The sequence below is a fragment of the Pongo pygmaeus genome, chromosome 16, assembly GCF_028885625.2.
Source record: "Pongo pygmaeus isolate AG05252 chromosome 16, NHGRI_mPonPyg2-v2.0_pri, whole genome shotgun sequence".
Taxonomy (NCBI): domain Eukaryota; kingdom Metazoa; phylum Chordata; class Mammalia; order Primates; family Hominidae; genus Pongo; species Pongo pygmaeus.
In genome coordinates, this window is record NC_072389.2 from 26181013 (window position 1) to 26208469 (window position 27457).

The following is a 27457-nucleotide window of genomic DNA, read 5'->3' on the forward strand; positions in this document are numbered from 1 at the left end:
CTGAGGAGAGCTTTACTTCCAACTCTGTGGTCAATTTTGGAATAGGTGTGGTGCTGAAAAGAATGTATATTCTGTTGATTTGGGGTGGAGAGTTCTGTAGATGTCTATTAGGTCCGCTTGGTGCAGAGCTGAGTTCAGTTCCTGGATATCCTTGTTAACTTTGTCTTGTTAATCTGTCTAATGTTGACAGTGGGGTGTTAAAGTCTCCCATTATTATTGTGTGGGAGTCTAAGTCTCTTTGTACATCTCTAAGGACTTGCTTTATGCATCTGGGTGCTCCTGTATTGGATGCATATATATTTAGGATAGTTAGCTCTTCTTGTTGAATTGATCCCTTTACCATTATGTAATGGCCTTCTTTGTCTCTTTTGATCTTTGTTGGTTTAAAGTCTGTTTTATCAGAGACTAGGATTGCAACCCCTGCCTTTTTTTTGTTTTCCATTTGCTTGGTAGATCTTCCTCAATCCCTTTATTTTGAGCCTATATGTGTCTCTGCACGTGAGCTCGGTTTCCTGAATACAGCACACTGATGGGTCTTGAGTCTTTATCCAATTTGCCAGTCTGTGTCTTTTAATTGGAGCATTTAGCCCATTTACATTTATGGTTAATATTGTTATGTGTGAATTTGATCCTGTCATTATGATGTTAGCTGGTTATTTTGCTCGTTAGTTGATGTAGTTTCTTCCTAGCCTCGATGGTCTTTACAATTTGGCATGTTTTTGCAGTGGCTGGTACCGACTGTTCCTTTCCATGTTTAGTGCTTCCTTCAGGAGCTCTTTTAGGGCAGGCCTGGTGGTGACAAAATCTCTCAGCATTTGCTTGTCTGTAAAGTGTTTTATTTCTCCTTCACTTATGAAGCTTAGTTTGGCTGGATATGAAATTCTGGGTTGAAAATTCTTTTCTTTAAGATTGTTGAATATTGGCCCCCACCCTCTTCTGGCTTGTAGAGTTTCTGCCAAGAGATCCGCTGTTAGTCTGATGGGCTTCCCTTTGTGGGTAAGCTGACATTTGTCTCTGGCTGCCCTTAACATTTTGTCCTTCATTTCAACTTTGGTGAATCTGACAATTATGTGTCTTGGAGTTGCTCTTCTCGAGGAGTATCTTTGTGGCATTCTCTGTATTTCCTGAATCTGAATGTTGGCCTGCCTTGCTAGATTGGGGAAGTTCTCCTGGATAATATCCTGCAGAGTGTTTTCCAACTTGGTTCCATTCTCCCCATCACTTTCAGGTACACCAATCAGACATAGATTTGGTCTTTTCACATAGTCCCATATTTCTTTGTTCGTTTCTTTTTATTCTTTTTTCTCTAAACTTCTCTTCTTGCTTCATTTCATTCATTTGATCTTCCATCACTGATACCCTTTCTTCCAGTTGATCGAATCGGCTACTGAGGCTTGTGCATTCATCACGTAGTTCTCGTGCCATGGTTTTCAGCTCCATCAGGTCCTTTAAGGACTTATCTGGCATTGGTTATTCTAGTTAGCCATTCGTCTAATTTTTTTTTTGAGGTTTTTAACTTCTTTGCTGTGGGTTCAACTTCCTCCTTTAGCTCGGAGTAGTTTGATCATCTGAACCCTGCTTCTCTCAACTCGTCAAAATCATTCTCTGTCCAGCTTTGTTCTATTGCTGGTGAGGAGCTGCGTCCCTTTGGAGGAGGAGAGGCACTCTGATTTTAGAGTTTCCAGGTTTTCTGCTCTGCTTTTCCCCCATCTTTGTGGTTTTATCTACCTTTGGTCTTTGATGATGGTGACGTCCAGATGGGGTTTTGGTGTGGATGTCCATTCTGCACATTCAAAGCAGTGTGTAGAGGGAAGTTTATAGCACTAAATGCCCACAAGAGAAAGCAGGAAAGATCTAAAATTGACACCCTAACATCACAATTAAAAGAACTGGAGAAGCAAGAGCAAACACATTCAAAAGCTAGCAGAAGGCAAGAAATAACTAAGATCAGAGCAGAACTGAAGGAAATACGGACACAAAAAATCCTTCAAAAAATCAGTGAAGCCAGGAGCTGGTTTTTTAAAAACATCAACAAAATTCATAGACCACTAGCAAGACTAATAAAGAAGAAAAGAGAGAAGAATCAAATAGATGCAATAGAAAATGATAAAGGGAATATCACCACCTATCCCACAGAAATACAAACTACCATCAGAGAATACTATAAACACCTCTATGCAAATAAACTAGAAAATCTAGAAGAAATGGATAAATTCCTGGACATATACACCCTTCCAAGACTCAACCAGGAAGAAGTTGAATCTCTGAATAGACCAATAACAGGCTCTGAAATTCAGGCAATAATTAATAGCTTACCAACCAAAAAAAGTCCAGGACCAGATGGATTCACAGCCAAATTCTACCAGAGGTACAAAGAGGAGCTGGGACCATTCCTTCTGAAACTATTCCAATCAATAGAAAAAGAGGGAATCCTCCCTAACTCATTTTATGAGGCCAGCATCATCCTCATACCAAAGCCTGGCAGAGACACAACAAAAAAAGATAATTTTAGACCAATATCCCTGATGAACATCGATGCAAAAATCCTCAATAAAATACTGGCAAACCGAATCCAGCAACACATCAAAAAGCTTATCCACCATGATCAAGTGGGCTTCATCCCAGGGATGCAAGGCTGGTTCAACATATGCAAATCAATAAATGTAATCCAGCATATAAACAGAACCAAAGACAAAAACCACATGATTATCTCAATAGATGCAGGAAAGGCCTACTGACAAAACTCAATAACCCTTCATGCTAAAAACTCTCAATAAATTAGGTATTGATGGGACGTATCTCAAAATAATAGCTATCTATGACAAACCCACAGCCAATATCATACTGAATGGGCAAAAACTGGGAGCATTCCCTTTGAAAATTGGCACAAGACAGGGATGCCCTCTCTCACCACTCCTATTCAACATAGTGTTGGAAGTTCTGGCCAGGGCAATCAGGCAGGAGAAGGAAATACAGGGTATTCAATTAGGAAAAGAGGAAGTCAAATTGTCCCTGTTTGCAGATGACATGACTGTATATCTAGAAAACCCCATTGTCTCAGCCCAGAATCTCCTTAAGCTGATAGGCAACTTCAGCAAAGTCTCAGGATACAAAATCAATGTGCAAAAATCACAAGCATTCTTATACACCAATAACAGACAAAACAGACAAACAGAGAGCCAAATCATGAGTGAACTCCCATTCACAGTTGCTTCAAAGAGAATAAAATACCTAGGAATCCAACTTACAAGGGACGTGAAGGACCTCTTCAAGGAGAACTACAAACCATTGCTCAATGAAATAAAAGATACAAATAAATGGAAGAACATTCCTTGCTCATGGGTAGGAAGAATCAATATCGTGAAAATGGCCACACTGCCCAAGGTAATTTATAGATTCAATGCCATCCCCATCAAGCTACCAATGACTTTCTTCACAGAATTGGAAAAAACTACTTTCAAGTTCATATGGAACCAAAAAAGAGCCTGCATTGCCAAGTCAATCCTAAGCCAAAAAGAATCAAGCTGGAGGCATCACGCTACCTGACTTCAAACTATACTACAAGACTACAGTAACCAAAACAGCATGGTACTGATACCAAAACAGAGGTATAGACCAAGGGAACAGAACAGAGCCCTCAGAAATAATGCCACATATCTACAACTATCTGATCTTTGAGAAACCTGACAAAAACAAGAAATGGGGAAATGATTCCCTATTTAATAAATGGTGCTGGGAAAACTGGCTAACCATATGTAGAAAGCTGAAACTGGATCCCTTCCTTACACCTTATACAAAAATTAATTCAAGATTAATTAAAGACTTAAATGTTAGACCTAAAACCATAAAAACCCTAGAATAAAACCTAGGCAATACCATTCAGGACATAGGCATGGGCAAGGACTTCATGTCTAAAACACCAAAAGCAATGGCAACAAAAGCCAAAATTGACAAATGGGATCTAATTAAACTAAAGAGCTTCTGCACAGCAAAAAAAAACTACCATCAGAGTGAACACGCAACCTACAGAATGGGAGAAAATTTTTGCAATCTACTCATCTGACAAAGGGCTAATACCCAGAATCTACAATGAACTCAAACAAATTTACAAGAAAAAAACAAACAACCCCATCAACAAGTGGGCAAAGGATATGAACAGACACTTCTTAAAAGAAGACATTTATGCAGCCAAAAGACACATGAAAAAATGCTCATCATCACTGGTCATCAGAGCAATGCAAATCAAAACCACAATGAGATACCATCTCACACCAGTTAGAATGGCAATCATTAAAAAGTCAGGAAACAACAGGTGCTAGAAAGGATGTGGAGAAATAGGAACACTTTTACACTGTTGGTGGGACTGTAAACTAGTTCAACCACTGTGGAAGTCAGTGTGGCGACTCCTCAGGGATCTAGAGCTAGAAATACCATTTGTCCCAGCCATCCCATTACTAGGTATATACCCAAAGGATTATAAAACATGCTGCTATAAAGACACATGCACACGTATGTTTATTGCGGCACTATTCACAATAGCAAAGACTTGGAACCAACCCAAATGTCCAACAATGATAGACTGGATTAAGAAAATGTGGCACATATACACCATGGAATACTATGCAGCCATAAAAAATGATGAGTTCATGTCCTTTGTAGGGACATAGATGAAGCTGGAAACAATCATTCTCAGCAAACTATTGCAAGGACAAAAAACCAAACACCGCATGTTCTCACTCACAGGTGGGAATTGAACAATGAGAACACATGGACACAGGAAGGGGAACATCACACACCGGGGACTGTTGTGGGGTTGGGGAAGGGGGGAGGGATAGCATTAGGAGATATACCTAACATTAAATGACGAGTTAATGGGTGTAGCACACCAACATGGCACATGTATACATATGTAACAAACCCGCACGTTGTGCACATGTACCCTAAAACAAAGTATAATAAAAGAAATACAAAAATTAAAATATATATATATATATTCTTGAGCTTTGATCTCTGTGATAAGTTACTTATAAGTAGTTTAATCCTTTCGGGTCTTGCTTTTAAGCTTTGTTGCTGGGATGAGAGCAACAATTCGTCTGTCGCTAATTTTTCACCAATACTGGGTAACATCATTCTTAGTACTTTAATCATTGCCCTGTAAATTGAGGTTTTGGGAGCAGGCTCCATCTCCCTGCTGTGTGAGCTCTCGGGACTATTCCTTGTCATCCCTTTGGGTGGTCTGTTCCTCAACCTCACAGCTGTGAGTGCCATATTAGGCTCTGCAGGTCTCCGCAGTCCTCTCTGTGCAGCTCTCTCCACTCTGGTACTCTGTAGACTCTGTATGTCTTGGCCTCCCTGGACTTCCAGTTCTGTCTCCTCTATAGTAAGGGAGTCTGCCAGGATCTGCCTGGTGTTCTCCTTCCTGTGTCACAGTCTGGAAACTTTCTACAGGAAATCCATTGGGCAATTTTTAGAACTTGCCTTGTTTTTTTTTATTTTTCATTTAAAAATTTTTTAATTTTTAATTTTTGTGGGTACTTAGTAGATGTATATATTTATAGAGTATATGAAACATTTTGATTCAGGCATACAATGTGTAGTAATCATATCAGGGTAAATGGGTTATCCATCACCTCAAGCATTTATCCTTTCCTGTGTTACAAACAATCCAATTATAATTTAGTTACTTTAAAATGTACAATAAGTTATTGTTGGCTATAGTCACCTGTTGTGGTATCATACTTGATCTTATTCCTTCTATCTAACTATATTTTTGTACCATTAACCATCATCCCTTCGCACTCTCCTTGTTTCCCATGACTCACGGAACACTGTATTTTGTTGCCTGATATTCAGTGGCTTTGGGACCATTTCATCATTTCATTTCATTTCATTTCAATTTCATTTCATTATTTCATTTCATTTCTTTCGACAGGATCTCACTCTGTCACCCAGTCTGGAGTGCAGTGGCACAATCTCACTTCACATTTCATCATTTCATTTCTTCATTCATTTATTTCATTTCATTTCATATGACAGGATCTCACTCAGGATCTCACTCTGTCACCCAGGCTGGAGTACAGTGGCACAATCTCAGTTCACATTTCATCATTTATTTCATTTCATTTCACTTCATTTCATTTCATTTTGTTTCATTTCATTTCATTATTTCATATAACAGGATCTCACTCTGTCACCCAGATTGGAGTGCAGTGGCACAATCTCAGCTCACAATTCATTCCATCATTTCATTTATTCATTTCATTTCATTATTTCATATGACAGGATCTCACTCTGTCACCCAGACTGGAGTGCAGTGGCACAATCTCAGCTCACATTTCATTTCATCATTTCATTTCATTTATTTCATTTCATTATTTCATTTCATTTCTTTCATTTCATATGACAGTATCTCACTCAGGATCTCACTCTGTCACCCAGACTGGAGTGCAGTGGCACAATCTCAGCTCACATTTCATCATTTATTTCATTTCATTTCATTATTTCATATGACAGGATCTCACTCTGTCACCCAGGCTGGAGTGCAGTGGCACAATCTCAGCTCATATTTCATTTCATCATTTCATTTCTTCATATTTCATCTCATTTCTTCATTCATATTTCATCTCATTTCATTATTTCATTTCATTTCATTTCTTTCATGTCATATGACAGTATCTCACTCAGGATCTCACTCTGTCACCCTGGCTGGAGTGCAGTGGCACAATCTCAGCTCACATTTCATTTCATTCATTTCATTTCATCATTTCATTTCATTTCATTTATTTCATTTCTTTCGACAGGATCTCACTCTGCCACCCAGGCTGGAGTGCAGTGGCACAATCTCAGCTCACATTTCATTTCATCATTTCATTCATTTAATTTCATTTCTTTCATTTCATCATTTCATTTCATTTCATTTATTTCATTTCTTTCAACAGGATCTCACTCTGCCACCCAGGCTGGAGTGCAGTGGCACAATCTCAGTTCACATATCATTTCATTATTTCATTTCTTCATTTCATTCATTTTATGTCATTTCATATGACAGGATCTCACTCTGTCACCCAGGCTGGAATGCAGTGGCACAATCTCAGCTCACATTTCATTTCATCATTATTTCATTTCATTTCATTTCAATTTCATTTCATATGACAGGATCTCACTCTGTCACCCAGGCTGGAGTGCAGTGGCACAATCTCAGGTCACATTTCATTTCATTTATTTCATTTCATTATTTCATATGACAGGATCTCACTCTGTCACCCAGGCTGGAGTGCAGTGGCATAATCTCAGCTCACTGCAACCTCTACCTCCCGAGTAGCTGGGACTTCAGGTGTGCACCACCACATCTGGCTAATTGTTTTTCTATTTTTCATAGAGATGGGGTTTTGTCATGTTGCCCAGGCTGGTTTTGAACTCCTGAGTTCAAGCAATCTGCCCACCTCAGCTTCTCAAAGTGCTGGGATTACAGGCGTGAGCCACCATGCTGGACCTGTTTAATACATTTTATATGGTGTTTTAGTTATTCCTAGCATAGGAAGGCCCCTGTTACTCCAATCTGGCTGGTAGTTCCCATTAATTTTTTAATACTTGTGAGTTTGGTTCGTTTGTTTAAAAAATGGTGTTGAGTGTGTGTTCTTTCTTCCTCACCCCTGCCGTTTCCTCTGTATTTGCAGTTTTACTATCATGAGTGTTACACAAAATGCCAAATGTGATTCAGTGGATAATTTAAGGGAGAAGGACAAAAAAACACTTACTTAGTACTTGTCATCAAAAACACAGAGGTGACTTTTTTTTCCTCTCAACAGAGGAGTCATATGGGTAAGCCTTCATATTGCAACATAAAACTATTTCTGCCAAATGAGTCATTAACATTATTTAGTTTGAGCAGATTATTTTAAATGTTGCCTTGAAAAACAAAGCACCAATAGATTGTAGCAGCATTAAAACAAACAAAAACAAAGACAAATAGAATGTTGAAATAATTTTTTCACATCATACCTTCTGTTGCCATGCCCCAACTTCCCATCTTCTGCCTCACCCCAAGAGTAAACTTCTCCTTCTGAAGACAGGGCAAGGCAGTGCTTTCCTTCCGAGTTTATAGCTACTTTCTTAATAAACACATGCTGAATGGATTCAAGCAATGTTGGGGTAGACACCGACTCTGTCCCTCCAATGCCTAGTCTGCCACCTGCAGCATACCCCGTGGCATACAGCGAAGAAAAGAAAAAGCAATAATAACATCAGTTTTTAATCTCCATATCCCCTAAATTTAGTAATTCATAAACCTAATCCATGCTTTAGACATTTTTACCACATAGAAATAAAATGTAAAGTTAAAAATCACAGGAATGTTTATGCCTTTATACATGCTCTATCAAAGTTCTAGAAATGAAATAAAAACATGACTATTAGAAATTCCAAATTCAGAAAACATATTGTGAAAATAAAGTCTCCCTGGAAGCTCTTCCATTTTTGTGTAGAATACCAACTACAATTAACACCAAGAAAAGCAAAAAACAATTTAATTATCTACTATATGCAAATCTGACAATAACAGCCACAAAAACATACCCATAAAAGAACACAAATACATTTTAATATTTCAGCAGGGCAGCATATGAACCACACAGGAAAAAACGCTTTTATTTTTCCATCTAAGTGGGAATGTTTTAGGACACAAAACATCTATGATTAATTTTTAAAAAAACATGATTAATTTAAAAAACACACACACAGTCAGACTGCCGTTTTCCAAATGAAGGCAAACATCCCTCCTGATAAAAACTTAAATGCTGTTCCATGCTGTTTTAGACATCTTTCAAAGGTGCTGCTGCACTGACATAATGTAAGGAAGCCACAAGCGCCAACGCAGGACGTGAAACCCAAACTCAGGTGGATAAACAAGCCCCACCCCCAAAGCCAGCTTCTGGGTGCTGGGTGAGGCTCTGGGGTGCACAGGGTGCAGGGTAATGCAGCGTGCCTCCAAGGACTTCCTGTAGAAAGTGGGGCTCCAGGGGTTACCCCTCAGTGCCTGTGAATAAGAAGAACACCACAGAAAGCTGCCTTTCTCAGCCTCAGCACTGACAGGGAGACAGAGGCTTGTCCCTGAGAATTCATAACTACAACAGGAGTTGGCAAATTATGGCCCATGGGCCAAATCAGGCCCATCATTTGTTTCTGTAAATGAAGTTTTATGGGAACACAGCCACACCCACTCATTTATAATATGTCCAGGGCTGCTTTTGTAGTTGCAACAGAGACCATATGGCCCAAAGCTGAAAATACTATTGTGCCCTTTACAGAAAGTGCTTACCAACCCCACCCTAGAAAAAGGACAAAATAAAGATATTTTGAAACAAACAATCAGAATTAACCAAGGAAAGAATTTCACTAAAGTAAATTGAGAAAGATATGCTAAAGAAGAAGGAAATGATTTTATAAGATCTGAGAAGTAACAAATGATGGTAAGAAATGATAGTAAGCAAAGATATGCAACATTTGGCTAACTCCAAAAAAAACCCACGGTCCATATAAAAGCACCAAAACAACAACAATAATGTCTACGGCAGAGGGGAACAGGTTAGAACCCAAACACTGGGTAACAAGGGGTCACTGATTGGGAGGAGGGGAGAAATACTAATTAACTTTAGGTTTTTAAGTACCTATGTTAAAATAACCAGAGAAACAATGAAAAGAAACAGAATTCTCCTGAGAATTGTCAAAGAGGGGCTATATTTCAAACTTTTTTTTTTTTGAGACGGAGTCTCACTCTGTCATCCAGGCTGGAGTGCAGTGGCATGATCTCGGCTCACTGCAAGCTCCACCTCCCGGGTTCACACCATTCTCCTGCCTCAGCCTCCTGAGCAGCTGGGACTACAGACGCCCGCCACCACGCCTGGCTAATTTTTTGTATTTTTAGTGGAGATTGGGTTTCACCGTGTTAGCCAGGCTGGTCTCAATCTCCTGACCTCTTGATCCGCCTGCCTCTGCCTCCCCAAGTGCTGGGATCACAGGCGTGAGTCAAGGCACCTGGCCCTCAAACCTTTTTATGAGGCTAGACCACTTTGACACCTGTGCTAGCAGTCCGCCTCTGACACGGTTCACAATGACCCCTGCTTCCAAATATGCATGCTCCTGTACACAGGCACACCCCATTTGACTGTGCCTTGCTTTACTGTACCTCGCAGATACTGTTTTTTATAAACCGAAGGTCTGTGTCAACCCTACACTGATCAAGTCTATCAGCGCCATTTTTCCACCAGCATGTGCTGACTTACTGTCTCCATGTCACGTTTTGATAATTCTTGCAATATTTTAAACTTTTTCATTATTATTTTATCTGTTATGATGATCTGTGATCAGTAATGTTTGATGTTACTGTTGTACTTGTTTTGAGGCATCAAAAACCACACCCATAGAAGACGGTGAACTTAAATGATAAATGTTGTGTATATTCTGATTGCTCCGCCAACCAGCGTTCTCCCATCACTCTCCCTCTCCTCAGACCTCCCTATTGTGTCCCTGAGACACAACTTATTGAAATTAGGCCACTTAATAACTCTACAGTAGCCTCTAAGAGCTCAAGTGAAAGGAAGAGTTGCGTATTTCTCACTTAAGTCGAAAGCTAGAAATGATTAAGATTAGTGAGGAGGGCATGTTGAAAGCCAAGACAGGCTGAAAGCTAGGCCTCTTGCACCAGTTACCCAAGAAAAAGTTCTTGAAGCGCAATTAAGTGCAACTCTAGTAAACACACAAATGATAAGAATGCAAAACAGTCTTATTGCGATAATAGAGAATGTTTGACCAGCATAGACAGAAGATCAAAACTGACACAACATTCCCTTAAGCCAAAGCCTAATCCAGAGCAAGGCTCTAACTCTTCAATTCCACGAAGGCTAAGAGAGGTGAGACAGCTGCAGAAGGAGTCTGAAGGTAGCAGAGATTGGTTCCTGAGGTTTAAGGAAAGATGCCATCTTCATAACATAAAAGTGCGAGGGAAAGTAGCAAGTGCTGATGTAGAAGCTGCAGCAAGTTACGCAGAAGATCTAGCCAAGATCAGTGATGAAGGTGGCTACACTAAACAACAGGCTTTCAATGTAGATGGAACAACCATCTATCGGAAGAAGACACCAGCTAGGACTTTCATAGCTAGAGAGAAGTCAATGTTTGCCTTCAAAGCTTCAAATCTTTTGTTAGGGGCTAATGAAGCTGGTGACTCTATTAGTTGAACTCGTTGAAGTCAATGCTCATTGACCATTCTGAAAATCTTAGGGCCCTTAAGAATTATGTTAACTCCACTCTGACTGTGCTCCAGAAATAGAACAAACCTGGATGGAAGTCAGCACATTTGTTTACAGCATGCTTCACTGAATATTTTAAGCCCACTATTGAGGCCTACTGCTCAGAAAAAAAGATTTCTTTCAAAATATTACTGCTCATTGACAATGTACCTGGTCACCCAAGAGCTCTGATGACCATGTACAGAGATTAAAGTTGTTTTCCTGCCTGCTAACACATCATCTTTTCTGCAGCTGCATGGATCAAAGAGTAATTTCAACTTTCAAATCTTGTTATTTAAGAAATACATTTCAGTCTCTACTAAAAAATACAAAAAATTAGCCAGACGTGGTGGTGGACACCTGTAGTCCCAGCTACTTGAGAGGCTGAGGCAGAAGAATGGCATGAACCTGGGAGGCAGAGCTTGTAGTGAGCAGAGATCACGCCACTGTACTCCAGCCTGGGTGACAGAGTGAGACTCCGTCTCAAAAAAAGAGAAAAAAAACAAAGACATACATTTCATAAGGCTATAGCTGCCATAGACAGTGATTCTTCTAATGGATGTGGACAAACTAAATTGAAAACCTTCTGGAAAGCCATCACCATTATAAATGCCATTAAGTACATTTGTGATTCATGGGAGGAGGTGAAAATATCAACATTAACAGGGATTTGGAAGAAGTGGATTCCAACCCTCATGGATGACCTTGAGGGGTTCAAGACGAGTGGAAGAAGTGACCTCAGATGTGGTGGAAACAGCAAGAGAACTAGAATTAGAAGTGGAGCCTGAAGATGTGACTTAATAGACTATAGTATACACATACTTTTATATCCACTGGGAAACCAAGAAATTTGTGTTACTTGCTTTGTGAAGACACTTGCTTTATTGTGTTGGTTTAGAACCAAGCCTGCATACCTCCAAGTATGCCTACAGCTCCCGCTCCCTGAGTGTGGGCTGGACTTAATGACCTGCTTCTGATGAGCAGAATAGGGCAAGAACGATGGAGTGTGGTCACTTCTGTGATTCAGTTACACAGGACCGTGGCTCTGTCTCGCTCCACTCTCTCTTGCTGGTGCTCCCTCCTGCGCCTCCCTTGCTCTCGAAATAAATGGGGGGAAAAAGCAGCTAATGAAAAGTGAAAATGGGCCAGGTGCAGTGGCTCACACCTACAATCCCAGCACGCTGGGAGGCCGAGGCAGGCGGATCAGTTGAGGTCAGGAGTTTCAGACCAGCTTGGCCGACATGGTGAAACTCCAACTCTACTAAAAATACAAAAATTGGCCCGGTGTGGTGGCAACCACCTGTAATTCCAGCAGCTCGAGAGGATGAGGCAGGAGAATTGCTTGAACCCGGGAGGCAGAGGCTGCAGTGAGCCAAGATCATGCCACTGTACTCCAGCCTGGGCAACAGAGCAAGACCCTGTCTCAGAAAATAAAATAAAATATTCATAGTCTTAATAATGGAAAATAAAAACATTTACTGAATGCCAAAAAATCTCCCTAAAAACCCCAATCAGTTGTGATCTACATAAAGAACAATTATGCTCTGCTTTCTAACCACAATTTTAAAGAACAAAAATATTCATCAAATGTGGGCCGGGTGCGGAGGCTCACGCCTGTAATCCCAACACTTTGGGAGGCCGTGGCAGGCAGATCATGAGGTCAGGAGTTCAAGACCAGCCTGGCCAATATGTTGAAACTCCGTCTCTGCTAAAAATACAAAAATTAGCTGGGCGTGGTGGAGGGCACCTGTAATCCTAGCTACTCAGGAGGCTAAGACAGAGAACTGCTTGAACCCGGGAGGCGGAGGTTGCAGTAAGCCAAGATCAGGCCACTGCACTCCAGCCTGAGCGACAGAGCAAGACTCCCTCTCGAGAGGAAAAACAAACAAACCGAAAATTCATCAAATGTAATAAATAAAACATATACTTTGGATTTTTCCATGTACTTAGCTTTTCTTAGAGCATCTTTTAGAATTATTGCTTCACAAAAAACACTTTGGGAAATGTTTTAATTTATTAACAAATACTGGAGGGCTAGGAAGAAGAGGTTAAAACTTTTTAAAATATACACAATGAATTACGGATACGTGAAAAAAATACAAAATTAGCCAGGCGTGGTGGCACACACCGTAATCCCAGCTACTCAGGAGGCTCAGGCAGGAGAATCGCTTGAACCCGGGAGGCAAAGTTTGCAGAGGGCCGACAAGATCCTGCCATTGCACTCCAGCCTGGGTGACAAGAGCAAGACTCCATCTCAAAAAAAAAGAAAAAGTATATATAGTAAGTTTGCACTTGGGCTACATGAAAATAATGTAAATGGCTCCTTCTCCCTGTGCATCCTTGATTCATAGGTTAAGATAACAGTAGCTGCTACATTAAGTCACGTCACTCAAAACAACTAAGCATTTTCTACATGAAGAAAGGCTGTTTTTCTAAAGGTGTTTAAACATGTTGAAGTTTTTTTAAAACTTGAGTTGTTCAATAAAAAGTACACTTCATAAATTCACATTTTAAAATAATTAGAACTACCTCATAGATGCACGGTACCTTCTAGGTTGCTAAAGACAGGCCCTGCTCAGCACAGAAGCACAAGCTCACACAGCTTCCTGGAAGGCAAACTTGAAGTACCAGAATCAAGTTCTTTCAAGTGCTAATGCTGGTGCTCCGTTCTAGTGAAAAGCCAATTTCCCTTATCATACAGTAACTGAGCACAAGTTCACCTACTGGTTTCAGCTGATTCATTGGGCAAACGCGACACGTCCGCATGTCAGAGAACTGCACGGTGATTTTGCCCTTCAGGGTGATGCGAGTCACGGTGCCTTCTCCAAACTCATCGTGCACAACTTGGCCACCCAGGCGCAGGCGACCATCGATGCCTCCAATCACGGCCAGGACCGCCATGAGGCCCCCCACTTCAGGGTTCTCGGAGTCGGGGAAGTAGTCCTCTAACTGGGCCTAGTGCAGACCAAACAGCGAGCTCGACCAGGGACACTCACGGAGCTGCCCAATCCCTACAGGTTTACCGTTCAACTAAATTAATTCTGAGACCACAAACCCACCCCTTCTGAAGGCCTTCCCGCAAAGCTGTGGGTGATGGAGCGGAGCTGGGAGTTGATGTACTTGCTGATGAACCCATTCCACTGAGTCAGGGAGTGCAGCGTGTGCAGCAGTGCCACCACCTCCTCCACCAGTGTGCTGCTGTGGGTGGCAGTCAGCGAGGCCTGAGGGCGCACCCTGCGCCGCCTCGGCGTGGACTCTGAGGAGGAAACAAGGGGAGAAGCTGCTGCACCACTCTTCACCAGGGCATAGGGAAGGGAGACGGCCACCCACTTCTAAGTGACGGCACTACGCCGCTCTTCACCAGGGCACAGGGAAGGGAGACGGCCACCCACCTCTGAGTGACGGCACTACGCTGCTCTTCACCAGGGCACAGCGAAGGGAGTCAGCCACCCACCTCTGAGTGACGGCACTATGCCGTTCTTCATCAGGGCACAGGGAAGGGAGACGGCCACCCACCTCTGAGTGACGGCACTGTGCCGCTCTTCACCAGGGCACAGGGAAGGGAGACGGCCACCCACCTCTGAGTGACGGCACTATGCCGCTCTTCATCAGGGCACAGCGAAGGGAGTCAGCCACCCACCTCTGAGTGACGGCACTATGCCGTTCTTCATCAGGGCACAGGGAAGAGAAATGGCCACCCACCTCTCAGAGACGGCATGTCAGAGGAGCAGGTAGTGAGCAAGCTCCCCAAGAAGTCAAACAGCTTCTCCATGAGGCATTTCATGTCCCTCGCCCTTTCGGTCTTGTCCCATGACGGAAGGACTTCTTGCAACAAATGCACAGCTAAGATCTGATAAAAGAAAGTTTAAAACGACAAGCATTAAAAAAAAATCTGATTAGGAAACTACAGATTGTTATTTTCTCTTTTTCTTTTGTTTTTGAGACAGAGTCTCACGCTATCACCCGGGCTGGAGTGCAGTGGCATGGTCTCGGCTCACTACAACCTCCACCTCCCAGGTTCAAGCAATTCTCCTTGCGTCAGCTTCCTGAGTAGCTGGAATTACAGGCACCCACCACCAAACCCGGCTCATTTTTTTTGGATTTTTAGTAGAGACAGGATTTCACTGTGTTGGCCAGGCTGGTCTCAAACTCCTGACCTCATGATCTACCTGCCTCGGCCTCCCAAAGTGCTGGGATTACAGGCATGAGCCACTGCACCCAGCCTCTCATTTTCTGTTCTCATAATGCAAGTAATCATGTGAAAATTTTGAGATTCATTACTTTACAGCCAAGTAATTACACTCAAGTTGATTAGTGATTAGGATTGTCAGGGATTTTAGAAAAAAGCAACACTACAGATGCATGTGTTTAATTAAAAAAGAATTATTTTTAGTTTAATTCTTAAGACAATTACACTACAGATTCTGTGAAGCAGATGAGTGAGTAGTTGCAGGATTTACCACTTAAGAGAAAAGCAGGTAAACTAAAGGTTAGCAACTTACCAATTATCAAGGACCTCTGCCCCCTGCCTCCAGAAAATCTACCCTGTCACTTCTAGACCCTTTCTGCACTCGTTACTGAATAAAGGCCCCTGAATCTGAGGGCAGGGAACTTCAGTACATGGAGGCCTCTCTCAGGGAACTGATTTTGCCTGGCAGCACATTACCTGTCTCTGCAGCGAGGCAGCAGTGAAGGGTGCGTGCCCTTCCACGACCTTCATGAGCAGCGTGATCTGCTGCGGGGAGCTGAGGGCGCTGCACACCTGTGGCATGAGAGCGATGCTCCACACAAACCCCAGCGTGCACCAGCTCTGGTGTTGCTCCCTGTACACCAGCCTGTTTGGAGAAGCTGCAGGAGGGAAAATAGACATGCTTGGTAACAAGTCCCTAAAGACAAATCTCTAAAGATAAATCCTTATTTTTTTATCAACTTATTTTATTTTCTACAATAAGCTCCTTTAACATACATTGCAGTTTGTAAATTAATTCAAACTAATTCAAAGTGAGAAGTGGAAGAAAGCTTTTAAGTTAGTTCAAGAAACATTTCCGAATTTTTCTTTTTTTTTTTTTTTAGAGATGGGCTCTCACTATGTTGCCCAGGCTGTTCTAAAACTCCTGGGATCAAGTGTTTCTCCTGCCTTGCCCTGCCGAATAGCTGGGACTACAGGCATTTTTAAAACCTCCTAAGGATGTGTAGTAAAAGTAGTTAGGGAATTTTAGCTATGCATTGTTTCTAGGCAATAGGAAAATGATCTATAATTCAAATAGCAGTACTTTGCAACAATGCATCTATTATATTTTTAATTTCATGTTTTAAATATCTCCACAATCTTACTTATATTTAATCTGCATCACTTACTTTTTTTGTATTTTCAGTAGAGAGTTTCCAATCCAAGTTTAATACATCTGCATTAACAAAATGAGTTTTTCACTAGGTTTACACCATTGGATTCTGGCACCAGTGGGCCCACCTCTGCTCTGCCTGGCTCCAGGACTCCACTACTCCCTGAATGGAGGCTGAGGCTTGGAGGCTGGGCCCCCCGAGGGACCCCGCCCACAGCCCCACAGGACCTTCTCTCCCTCCCACCTCCCCCACCCTGCCCTCAGCTATCCAAGCTTATGAGGACACCTGCCTTCCTTCAGCACACTCACATGAGCTCACACACACACACTCTCACACCCTCATATGCATCCTCACACTCACACCCATACTAAGTTATTCAGACACACTCATGGGCACTCACACACCCATCCTCACACTCTCAGGTGCACTCACACCACTGTCGCAATCACTAACACACACACAATCCCAGTCACACGTATGCACACACAACCTACGATGCAAGCTGACACACACTCCTATGCACTCTCACATACACTTACCCCTCCCAATGCATACAAAAACTCACATATGTACTCACGCTCCTAAACACTAGTCACAACTGATTACTCACCTACTCACACCTTTACCCACACACTTTCTCACTTTACACTCACACCTATACTGTTATAACCTCCCACTCACTGACATGAGCAAAATGCTCACATTCACTCACACGCATTCACAATAACGTCACTCGTGCTCACACTGACACAAGGCACTCATACACATTTACACAAATGCTTGCACTCAATTGCACACTTACACACTTGTGCTGCCACCCACTCATACTTCCTCACACTCACCAAGCCTGACTCACACTTCATCTCATTCGCACACCCAGTAATTCCCTCACACTCATGCCCCCCTCGTGCTCACCCTCACACACACACACTGGCTCAATGCACTGACGCTTTCACTCCCACTTCACCTGAATGTAGTCACCTGCCCACTCACACGCTCTCATGGACATACACACCACTCACATAAATGCACGCATACACACACCCACACAACCACATGCTACAAACACACCGTCACACTTGCAACACAAACGCTCAGCCACTTGCCCATCGACTGCTAACACACTCACTCTCATCAATATGTGCGGACTCTCCAGCACACCACTAATACACGCATGCTCTCACACACACTGGAGCACGCCCACATACCCACCCACACTCACATGTGCTCACTCTCAGTCACAGGCACACTCACCCCACTCCCTCAGCTCACATTTCTCATACTTACTCTCCACACACACAAACACTTTATGGATTAAACTGTGCCTGTCCCCCGACCTCACATACATTCGGAACCTCAGAATATGATCTTATTTAATGAGGTCTTTGTAGACGTCATTAAGGTAAGAATTTAGGTGACATCAAAAGAAACTCAATGAAAGAGTCCTTTCAGAGACAGAAAAGGACATGCAGAACACAGGGGCAGAGGCCATGTGAAGACGCAGGCAGAGACTGGCACAATGCGTCCCCACACCGAGGAAGCCTGGAGCTCCCAGAAGCTGGACGAAGTAAAGAAGGACCTTCCCCTAGAGCCTGTGGAGGGAGCATGGCCCTGCCCGCACCTGAATTTGGGACTTCTGGTCTCCAGAACTCTGAGAGAACAAATTTGTTGTTTGAAGCCAGTGTTAGGCGTTGAATTCAGAATTGCAAAATTCGTATGTTGAAGCCTTAACCCCTACCATACCTTGGCAGGTGACCTTGTTTGGAAATAAGGTCACTGCAGATGTAATCAGTTTGATGAGGCTGAATGACGTCCTTATGAAAAGGGGAGATTTGGAGGCGACTCACACACACGGAGAATGCCATGTGAAGATGACGGCAGAGATCGGGGTGTCACCTCTACAAGCCAAGGAACAGTAAAGAGACCAGCAAACACCAGAAGCTGGGGCAGAGCCCTGAAGCAGCTTCTCCCTCACAGCCCCAGAAGGAACCACCCTTGATCTCAGCCTTCCAGCCACCAGAACCATGAGAATTTCTACTGTGTAAGCCCCCAAGTTTGTAGTACTTTATAACAGCAGTGACAGGAAATGAATCCACACACATCCACACCCACCCACCCACACGCACACCCAGACACGACAAGCTTGCGGTCCCTAGCGCAGACTCCCTGGGCCCTCGATCTCTCATTCCATACATGTCTGTCGTTCCGCTTTCCACTAACATTTGCAGCAGTCCACATAAAGTCTTGGCAGCTTCGCTCTGCATGATCTCAGCATGAACTCCAGCAGACAGACAAAGAGACTGCAGTAAGTTAACAGTGCTGGTAAACATCATTGCAGTGGGGTGAATGTTCCTTTCAGTTTGTTCGGCTTCTAAAAAAAAAATCAAAATAACAAATGATATTGGGAGCCCCAGCCTCTTGGATGGTCTTACCAAGCCCAGCCATGTGAAGCTTCACATGTCTTTTAGGAACAGCTAAGAAATGTCACGAAACCTCCTCCCACAACCTGGATCTCCACAGATAGGATCTAGCTTTCTTGGTGCACCCCTAAATTCTCACCTCTGCTTCCCTAGAAGTGATAAAGTGCTGACTAACTCCACATTACATGAAGAGTTCAGAGTCAGGGACCGCAGAGAAAAGGTAAAGGCAGGCAGAAGGTGGGGTGTGCTCCGGCGGGGGCTCTCACTGGAGGAGGAGGTGATGGACCGAGACTGCAGGGCAATTCCACCAGGCCTCGGCTCACTCGCTCAGATGCAGGCTCAGCACCAACCACATGAGACTCACTGGTGGTGCAGCTGCCCCCACCTGGCCACCACATTCTCAAAGAGGGGTGGGTGCACACATGAGAGGAAAATGCAGAAAGTCAGTTCTAGCCAGATTGTTGGATCCCACAGCCACTCCACACACCTGCATCGGAGGTGCTTGGGAGCTTACTTAAATTGCAGGCTCCGAGGACAGAGCGCCAGCTGCAGGTGTGTCCTGACATCCCATTCTAAGGCCCAGATGGCAGTGGTGGCAGCCAGCACCTGCACAGTTTGTGGGCTGCCTTGGACTAAATGCCTTCCTGAGTCACCCACCAGAGTCGTCCTCTGTGTCCGAGTCCTCTGCTGAGGGCTGTGCAGCGACTGGCAGCTCTGCCACCTTGAGGTCATATTTTCCTTCTTTCCCCATCCTGTAGGAGTTGGTGCTGTCCGTGTCCCACTGGATTCTTATCCACCCATCCTCTCCCAGCTCACCAATCACTCGGCCTAGGCCTGGAGGAGGCCCATCCTGAGAAAGCCAAAGGAGAGATCAGTTAGGAGGGTGCGTGCCCCGCCCTGGTCCTTCCATGGCTCCCAGCAGACCTGCCACACAGATTTCGCCATATGCCACCCTGTCTGTCAGGGGCTGTCCCCAGAAACAGATTTCACCTCTCCTACAAAATGTGTGCTTGCATCATTTTAAATTAAATGGCATAAAATAACGTGATCATGCTGCTTTACCAAGGAAGTCAGGGAAATCTCATCTCAATGAGGATCCTCTAAGTCAATGCAGAGACAGGGCTTTGCAGCAAGTCCTGACCCCTCAGTCCCTCACAGGCCTTGCAAGAGCACAAACCTGAAACAAGCACCAGCACCTCCACATTCTCTTTGCTTCAGTTTCCCCCGGGCTCCAGGGGGAAGCTCTGCCTCTCACTTCTGCAGGAGAAAGCTGTTTCTAGAATGGATGCTGCTGTCTCCAGACACTGCTATTTCTAAGATGACTGTGACAAAGCCGGGGCTTACCAGCATGGCTGAGAAAAGCTAGACAGACCACGGGAAGGTGAACACTGCCCTAACTTAGCTAGGGCTGTGGTAAGTGACTTCCACCTGGGGGCACCTGGCAGAGATTTAGAAGAGGCCTGCGATGAGGGAAAATGGAGACAAGGCCACAGGCCCATGAAGTATATCCCTAACTACTGGGTTCAGGGCACTTCGCAGCACATGGCCATCAGCTCACAGGGGCAGCACCTGGGCTTCCTGCCGCAGAGCCTTCACTACACCAACTTTTAGGATGAGATTTACTCTCTTGCTCACTCTCACTCTTGTTCCAGTGACCCATCAAACTGAGCCTCATGCCAGTGAGTTTCCTGAAAAGAGCTGCCTCTCTTTCCAGACTTGATTCTGCTCAGATGCCCTACTTATGATTCCCTACTTGTGTTCACTCCCTTCAGCTGCTTGGGAACCAACACCTGTGTCATCGATCAACCGACACATCCTGGATTATTCCAATTTCCACCCACCAATATCATACACACCTGTGCAGAAGATAACTAATGTGTGGCTAATGTGTTCCCATCAAATCTCTGAGTACCTGATCACCCCATTTCCAGTCCACATCTCTCATGACCCTCGTTCCAATCTTCATCATGGCAGCCAGTTCTGGCCCTGAAACAGGGAGCTGCACAGGAGCCGTTTCCTTCCTTGTTTCTTCCAAAACTGTGGCAGAAGCACCTTGAGCAGAAGCATTCATATCTTCCTCAACATTGTCACAACTGGGGCCTGACAGAGCGTCAAAAACAATAGCTGAGCCAACAAGTAGCTGCAATGTCCCCTGAATACACACAAAACATTTAAAAAGTACTAATGAAGATCATAATTTTGAAGAATCCATACTATATGCTTTATCAATTAATATAATACTATCAATATTTTACTGATGTAGGATAAAAAGAAGACAAACTGAAGAACGAAATACATAAATAGGCTAAGAAAATATAAAAGATATTAAAATGCTCAGTAAAGCTACTTTCTCTACTTCTAGGAGTTACTCCCCTGAAAAAGCAAAATAACTGAGTTAGAAAGATACTCATCACATTTTTTACTAATAGAAAAACAAAGATAACTACCTAAATATCTAACAGTGGGAAACTAACAAACTTTAATCATGGTTCTGTGCAGAAGACAGCTAACAGCTGGCCCGAGATACAACCTCAGACAGGATTGCTGCAGGCTAGCCCTCGGCTGGAGTCTGGATCTCAGGAGGACTCCCCAACTCCCTAGGTGGGAGGTGTGGTTTGCTGTGCCTGAACTGTCTGTACAAACAATGTGTTCTGTGCTGAAACCTGTTTTCCTTGTACTGGAACTTGGTACGTGCCAGGCAGGGGGTACCTGTGTGATCAGCCCCGATGGAAACCCTGGGCCTGGAGTCTCTACCCAGCTTCCCGGCAGACAGCACTTGACACGGCTCAGTGCCAGGGCAGTTAAGCTCGTCCTGTGTGGATCCTGTGGAAGCTTGTACCTGCTTTCCTCTGGACTTTACCCATGTCCTTTTTCATGATTTTGCTCTGTGTCCCTTCACTGTAATAAACTATAGCCCTGGGTACAACTACATGCTGAGTCTTGTGAGTCCTCCTGGCCAACCATCAAACCTGGAGACCCCTGACAGTTAGTGCCCTGGGTGGCTACAGAGTCATCCATAGCATGAAACAGAAGCTGAGCTGCTGTCACCTGAGAGAAGTAAAACTTACCAATGGATTTGAAAATAGGAGGCTAACCCTAGGAGAGTAGGCTAGATTTTTAACCCCCCTTTTCCCACTTGCTAAACTGAGAGGGGGTGGGAGTGCGGTTCTGCTAACTCCCTTGATTTCAGTTTCTCCTCCAGGTGGGAGGGGAGAAGATCCAAACAGTCCCAAAGGTGGGCTTGGGTGGACCAAAAAATGTAAAAAGTTTGTTTCTCTCTCTTCCAAGAGAGCAAAAAAGGATATTCAGTTCCCAGGGCTGGAGCAAAACTTTAGATAAACTAGTGGAGGAAATAGCCTTTCCTTTAGCCTAGCCACTACTTTAGGGCCCCCAGGAAGGGGCCCCAAGGAAGGGACAGGAGTTGCATTCCAGGTGGATCTCCCAGTATCCCCTGGGCAGCTATACTGTTAACTCTGTAAAGACTGAATTTATTGCTAAGGGCTTGAATACATTTGCAGCCAAAACTGGGGGGAATTTTTTATTTTACATAGCTTTATGTTTTGTGGCTGTTACATGTGGATGTATACATTACGCTGGTATAAAATATTATATGCTTATAATTTCTTAAATGATAAGAAGGATACCCTGATCAGGGCAAGCTGCAAATATAGACAGATATTCATGAGACACAACCTCCTTGCTTTTTGCAGCTAGTGGGCCAGATGAAATTTAAACACATGAATACTATCAACAGAACAAGTCCCCATACTTAATGATTTGTGCTGTGATTTTCATTATTGGAACCTCTGGGGAAAAAGAAGACAACATAAAAAGGCCATTTCTCGATGGAGATATGCTTTTGTAATTTTTAAATGCAACTTTTCGTTGTTAATGAGGCCTCAAGAAATGAGATGTAACTCTTACTAGATGATTCTTTTCAGCTGTAATACACATATTAAAATATATATTTAACACAACATATAAATATATAAATTAAAAAATAATTATATATATATATACACACACACAGAGAGAGAGAGAGAGAGACAGACAGACTGACAGACAGACAGATAGAAAGATTCCCCCTGCCCCCAAGACAGGATTTCACTCCGTCGCCCAGGCTAGAGCCCAGGCTGGAGTGCAGTGGCTTGATCTCCGCTCACTGCAACCTCTGCCTCCCTGGCTCAAGCAATCCTCCCACCTCAGCCTCCCAGGTAGCTGGGACCATAGGCACACACCACTATGCCCAGCTAATTTTCATATTTTTTGTAGAGACAGGGTTTCGCTATGTTGCCCAAGTTGGTCTCAAACTCCTGAGCTCAAGCAATCCACCCACCTCAGCCTCCCAAAGTGCTAGGATTACAGCCTGGCCTGATACATATTTTTGAATGGATTAATGTGAACTCTAAGACTGATGTGATTAAAAGAGCTTGGGAAAACCTTGCTTTTTCACTGTGACTTTGACAACTGGCCCTGCAGCATCTCAGTTTTAGCCAAAGAACACCACCATAAACCAATCAGATCTAACAGACATATACAGAACATCTCACCAAAAAGAGCAGAATACACAGTCTTCTCAAATATACCACAGAACACTCTCTTAGACTGAACAGACCATATGTTAGGCCACAAAGTCTCAAATTTAAACAGACTAAAATCATACAAATTACCTCTCCAACCAAAAGGAAATGATGAGAAATTAATAACAAAAGGAAAAGTGGAAAATTCACAAGTATATGAAAATTAAACAACACACGGTAAACAATCAGTGGGTCAAAGAAGAAATCACAAGGGAAATTAGAAAATACTATGAGATGAATGAAAACACAACATACCAAAACTTCTGTGCTGCGCCAAAAGCAGGGCTAAAAGGGGCAATTATACTATAAAAGTCTGAATTTACAAAAGATGATCTCAAATCAATAATTCTACATCTGGAAGAACAATAAGAACACAATAAAAACCAAAGTTAGGCCAGGTGTGGTGCCTCACACCTGTAATCCCAGCATTTTTGGGAGGCTGAGGCAGGTGGATAACTTGAGCCCAGGAGGTTGAGGCTGCAGTGAGCCATGACTGCGCCACTGTACTTCAGCCTCAGGGACAAAGTAAGACCCTGTCTCAAAACAAAGACAAAAACAAAAACAAAAAAATACAAAGCAGAAAGAAGGAAATGATAGAGATTAGAACAGCCAAAAATTAAATAGAGAATAGAAAAATAATCTACAAAACCAAAAGTTTGGTTTCTGGCAAGAACAAAAAATCTGACAAACTTTTGGTAAATTAAGAAAAAAAGAGGCCAGGCAAGGTGGCTCACACCTGTAATCCCAGAACTTTAGGAAGCTGAGGTGGGCGGATAACGAGGTCAAGAGATCGAGACCATCCTGGTCAACATGGTGAAACCCCGTCTCCACTAAAAATACAAAAAAATTAGCCGGGCATGATGGCAGGCACCTGTAATCCCAGCTACTTGGGAGGCTGAGGCAGGAGAATCACTTGAACCCGGGAGGCGGAGGTTGCAGTGAGCTGAGACTGTGCCACTGCACTCCAGCCTGGCAACAGAGTGAGACTCCGTCTCAAAAAAAAAAAAGAAAAAAAGAGAAAAGATGCAAATAACATCAGAAATGTAAGTGGAGACACTACTACCAACATAAAAATAAAAAAGAGTATAAAAGAACACTGTGAACAACTGTATGCCAACAAATAAAATAGCCTAGATAAAATGGTCACATTCCTAGAAACATACATTACCCAAACTGACTCAAGAAGAAATAGAAAATCTGAATAGACCTGTAACAAGTAAAGAGACTCAATCGGTAATTAAAAATCTTTCAGGCCAGGCACGGTGGCTCAAGCCTGTAATCCCAGCACTTTGGGAGGCCGAGGCAGGTGGATCACGAGGTCAGGAGATCAAGACCATCCTGGCTAACACGGTGAAACCCCGTCTCTACTAAAAATACAAAAAATTAGCTGGGCGTTGTGGCGGGCGCCTGTAGTCCCAGCTACTCGGGAGGCTGAGGCAGGAGAATGGCGTGAACCTGGGAGGCGGAGCTTGCAGTGAGCTGAGATCGCACCACTGCAGTCCAGCCTGAGCAACAGTGTGAGACTCTGTCTCAAAAAAAAAAAAAAAAAAAACAACAAACCTTTCAACAAAGAAAAGCTTAGCTGGTCAACTCTACCAAACATTTAAAGCAGAATTGACACCAATCCTCAAACTCTTCTAAAAATAGAATATATGGGAACACTACCTAGTTCATTCCATGAGGCCATTATTACCCTAACTGTAAAACAATAAAATATTGCTGAAAGAAATTAAAGAGGACAGAAATAAATGGAAAGACATTCCACATTCAGAGAATGGATGTTAACATTGTTAAGATGGCACTATTCTCCAAAACAATCTACAGATTCAATCCCTAGCAAAAATCCCAATGGTCTTTTTTGCAGATATGGAAAAGCCAGCCTTGAAGTCCATATGAAAATGCAAGGGACCCAAAGTAGCCAAAATAATCTTGAGAAAGAAAACACACTTCTCAATTTTAAAACAGTACAAAACTACAATGTTTAAAACAGTCTGGTACCTGCATAATTATCAACATATAGAATATGATAATGTAATTGAGAGTCCAGAAATAAACCTAAATATCTACAGCCAACTGATTTTTGCCAAGGGTACCGAGAACTTCAGGGAAAGAACAGTCCTCAACAAGTGGTATTGAAACAATCAGATCATCCAAAGAAAAAGGCTGGACTCTTATCTTACACTGTGTAAAAGAAATTACCTAAAAATGGACCAAAGATCTAAATATAAGAGCTAAAACTATAAAACTTACAGAAAAAAACATGAGATGAGGATAATCTTCATCAACCTTGTATTTGGAAATGGCTTTTTCCATCTATCAAAAGCATAGACGACAAAAGAGAAACAGATAAATTGAACTTCATCAAAATAAAAAACTTCTCTATCAAAGGAAATACAATCCAGAGAACAGGAGAAAATACCCTCAAATTATATATCTGATAAAGGTCTACAGATCTGTGAAGGTCTAGTATACATGAAATTTTTAAAGAGTCTGAGGACTGGTGTTAATTCTTCTTTAAATATTTGGCACACTTATATAGTGCATTTATTGGTACAACAAGATGACGACGACAAATAACCCTATTTAAAAAGGAGAAAGGGGCTGGGTGCAGTGGCTCACACCTGTTATCCCAGCACTTTGGGAGGCCAAGGCAGGCAGATCACCTGAGGTCAGGAGTTCCAGACCAGCCCGGCCAACATGGCGAAACCCCATCTCTACCAAAAATACAAAAATTAGCCCGGTGTGGTGGTGTGTGACTGTAATCCCAGCTACTTGGGAGGCTGAGGCAGGAGAAGCGCTTGAACCCAGGAGGCAGAGGTTGCAGTGAGCCGAAACCCCATCTCTACCAAAAATACGAAAATTAGCCCGGTGTGGCGGTGTGTGACTGTAATCCCAGCTACTTGGGAGGCTGAGGCACGAGAAGCGCTTGAACCCAGGAGGCAGAGGTTGCAGTGAGCCGAGATCGTGCCACTGCCCTTCAGCCTGGGCGACAGAGTGAGACTCCGTCTCAAAAAAATAAAATAAAAAATAGAGAAAGGGACTTGAATAGACATTTCTCCAAAGAAGATATACAAATGGCCAACAAGCACAAACATGTAAAGAAGCTCAATGTCATTCGTCATTAGTGAAATGCAAATCAAAATCACAATGAGATACCACTTCACACCCACTAGGATGGCCTTAATCCAAAAAAAAAAAAAAAAAAAAAAAAAAGAAAACCACAAAAAATAGTGTTGGCAGTGAAGTAGAGAAACTGGAATCCTGCAATCCTGCCCACTGGTGGTGGGAATGTAAAAATGATACGGCACTGTGGAAAAGTTTGGTAGTTTCTTAGTAAGTTACACACAGTTGTACCATATGACCCTGTAATTCCAGTCCTAGGTGTATAATCAAAAGAACTAGAAACAAGTGTTCAAACAAGTATTTGTATATAAATGTTCCTAGCAGCACTATTCACAAAAGTCAAAAGGCAAAACCAACCCAAATGTCCATCAACAGATAAATGAATAAACAAAATGTTATTACATATTCATACAATGAAATCTTTTTCAGCCATAAAAATAAAGTACTGATATATACCAAATGAAATAACCCAGACACAAAGGCCACAAACTGTATGATTCCATTTATATGAAATATCCAGGATATGCAAATCCATAGACAGAGAAAGCAGATTTGTGACTATCAGGGGCTGGAGAGCAGGGTGAGTCAGGACTGATGGCTAAATGGGGTGCATTTATAGTGATGAAAAAGTTCTACAACTAGACAGTGGTGATGACTCTAGAAAATTGTGAATATATTTAATACCGCTGAATTGCGATGTTAAAATGCT

General features: G+C 42.9%; 1 pseudogene; it reads right to left on the bottom strand.

Moving 5' to 3' along the window:
- Positions 1–27457, bottom strand: part of LOC134738395 (putative HERC2-like protein 3) — a 50461-nt pseudogene that overhangs the window by 12534 nt on the left and 10470 nt on the right.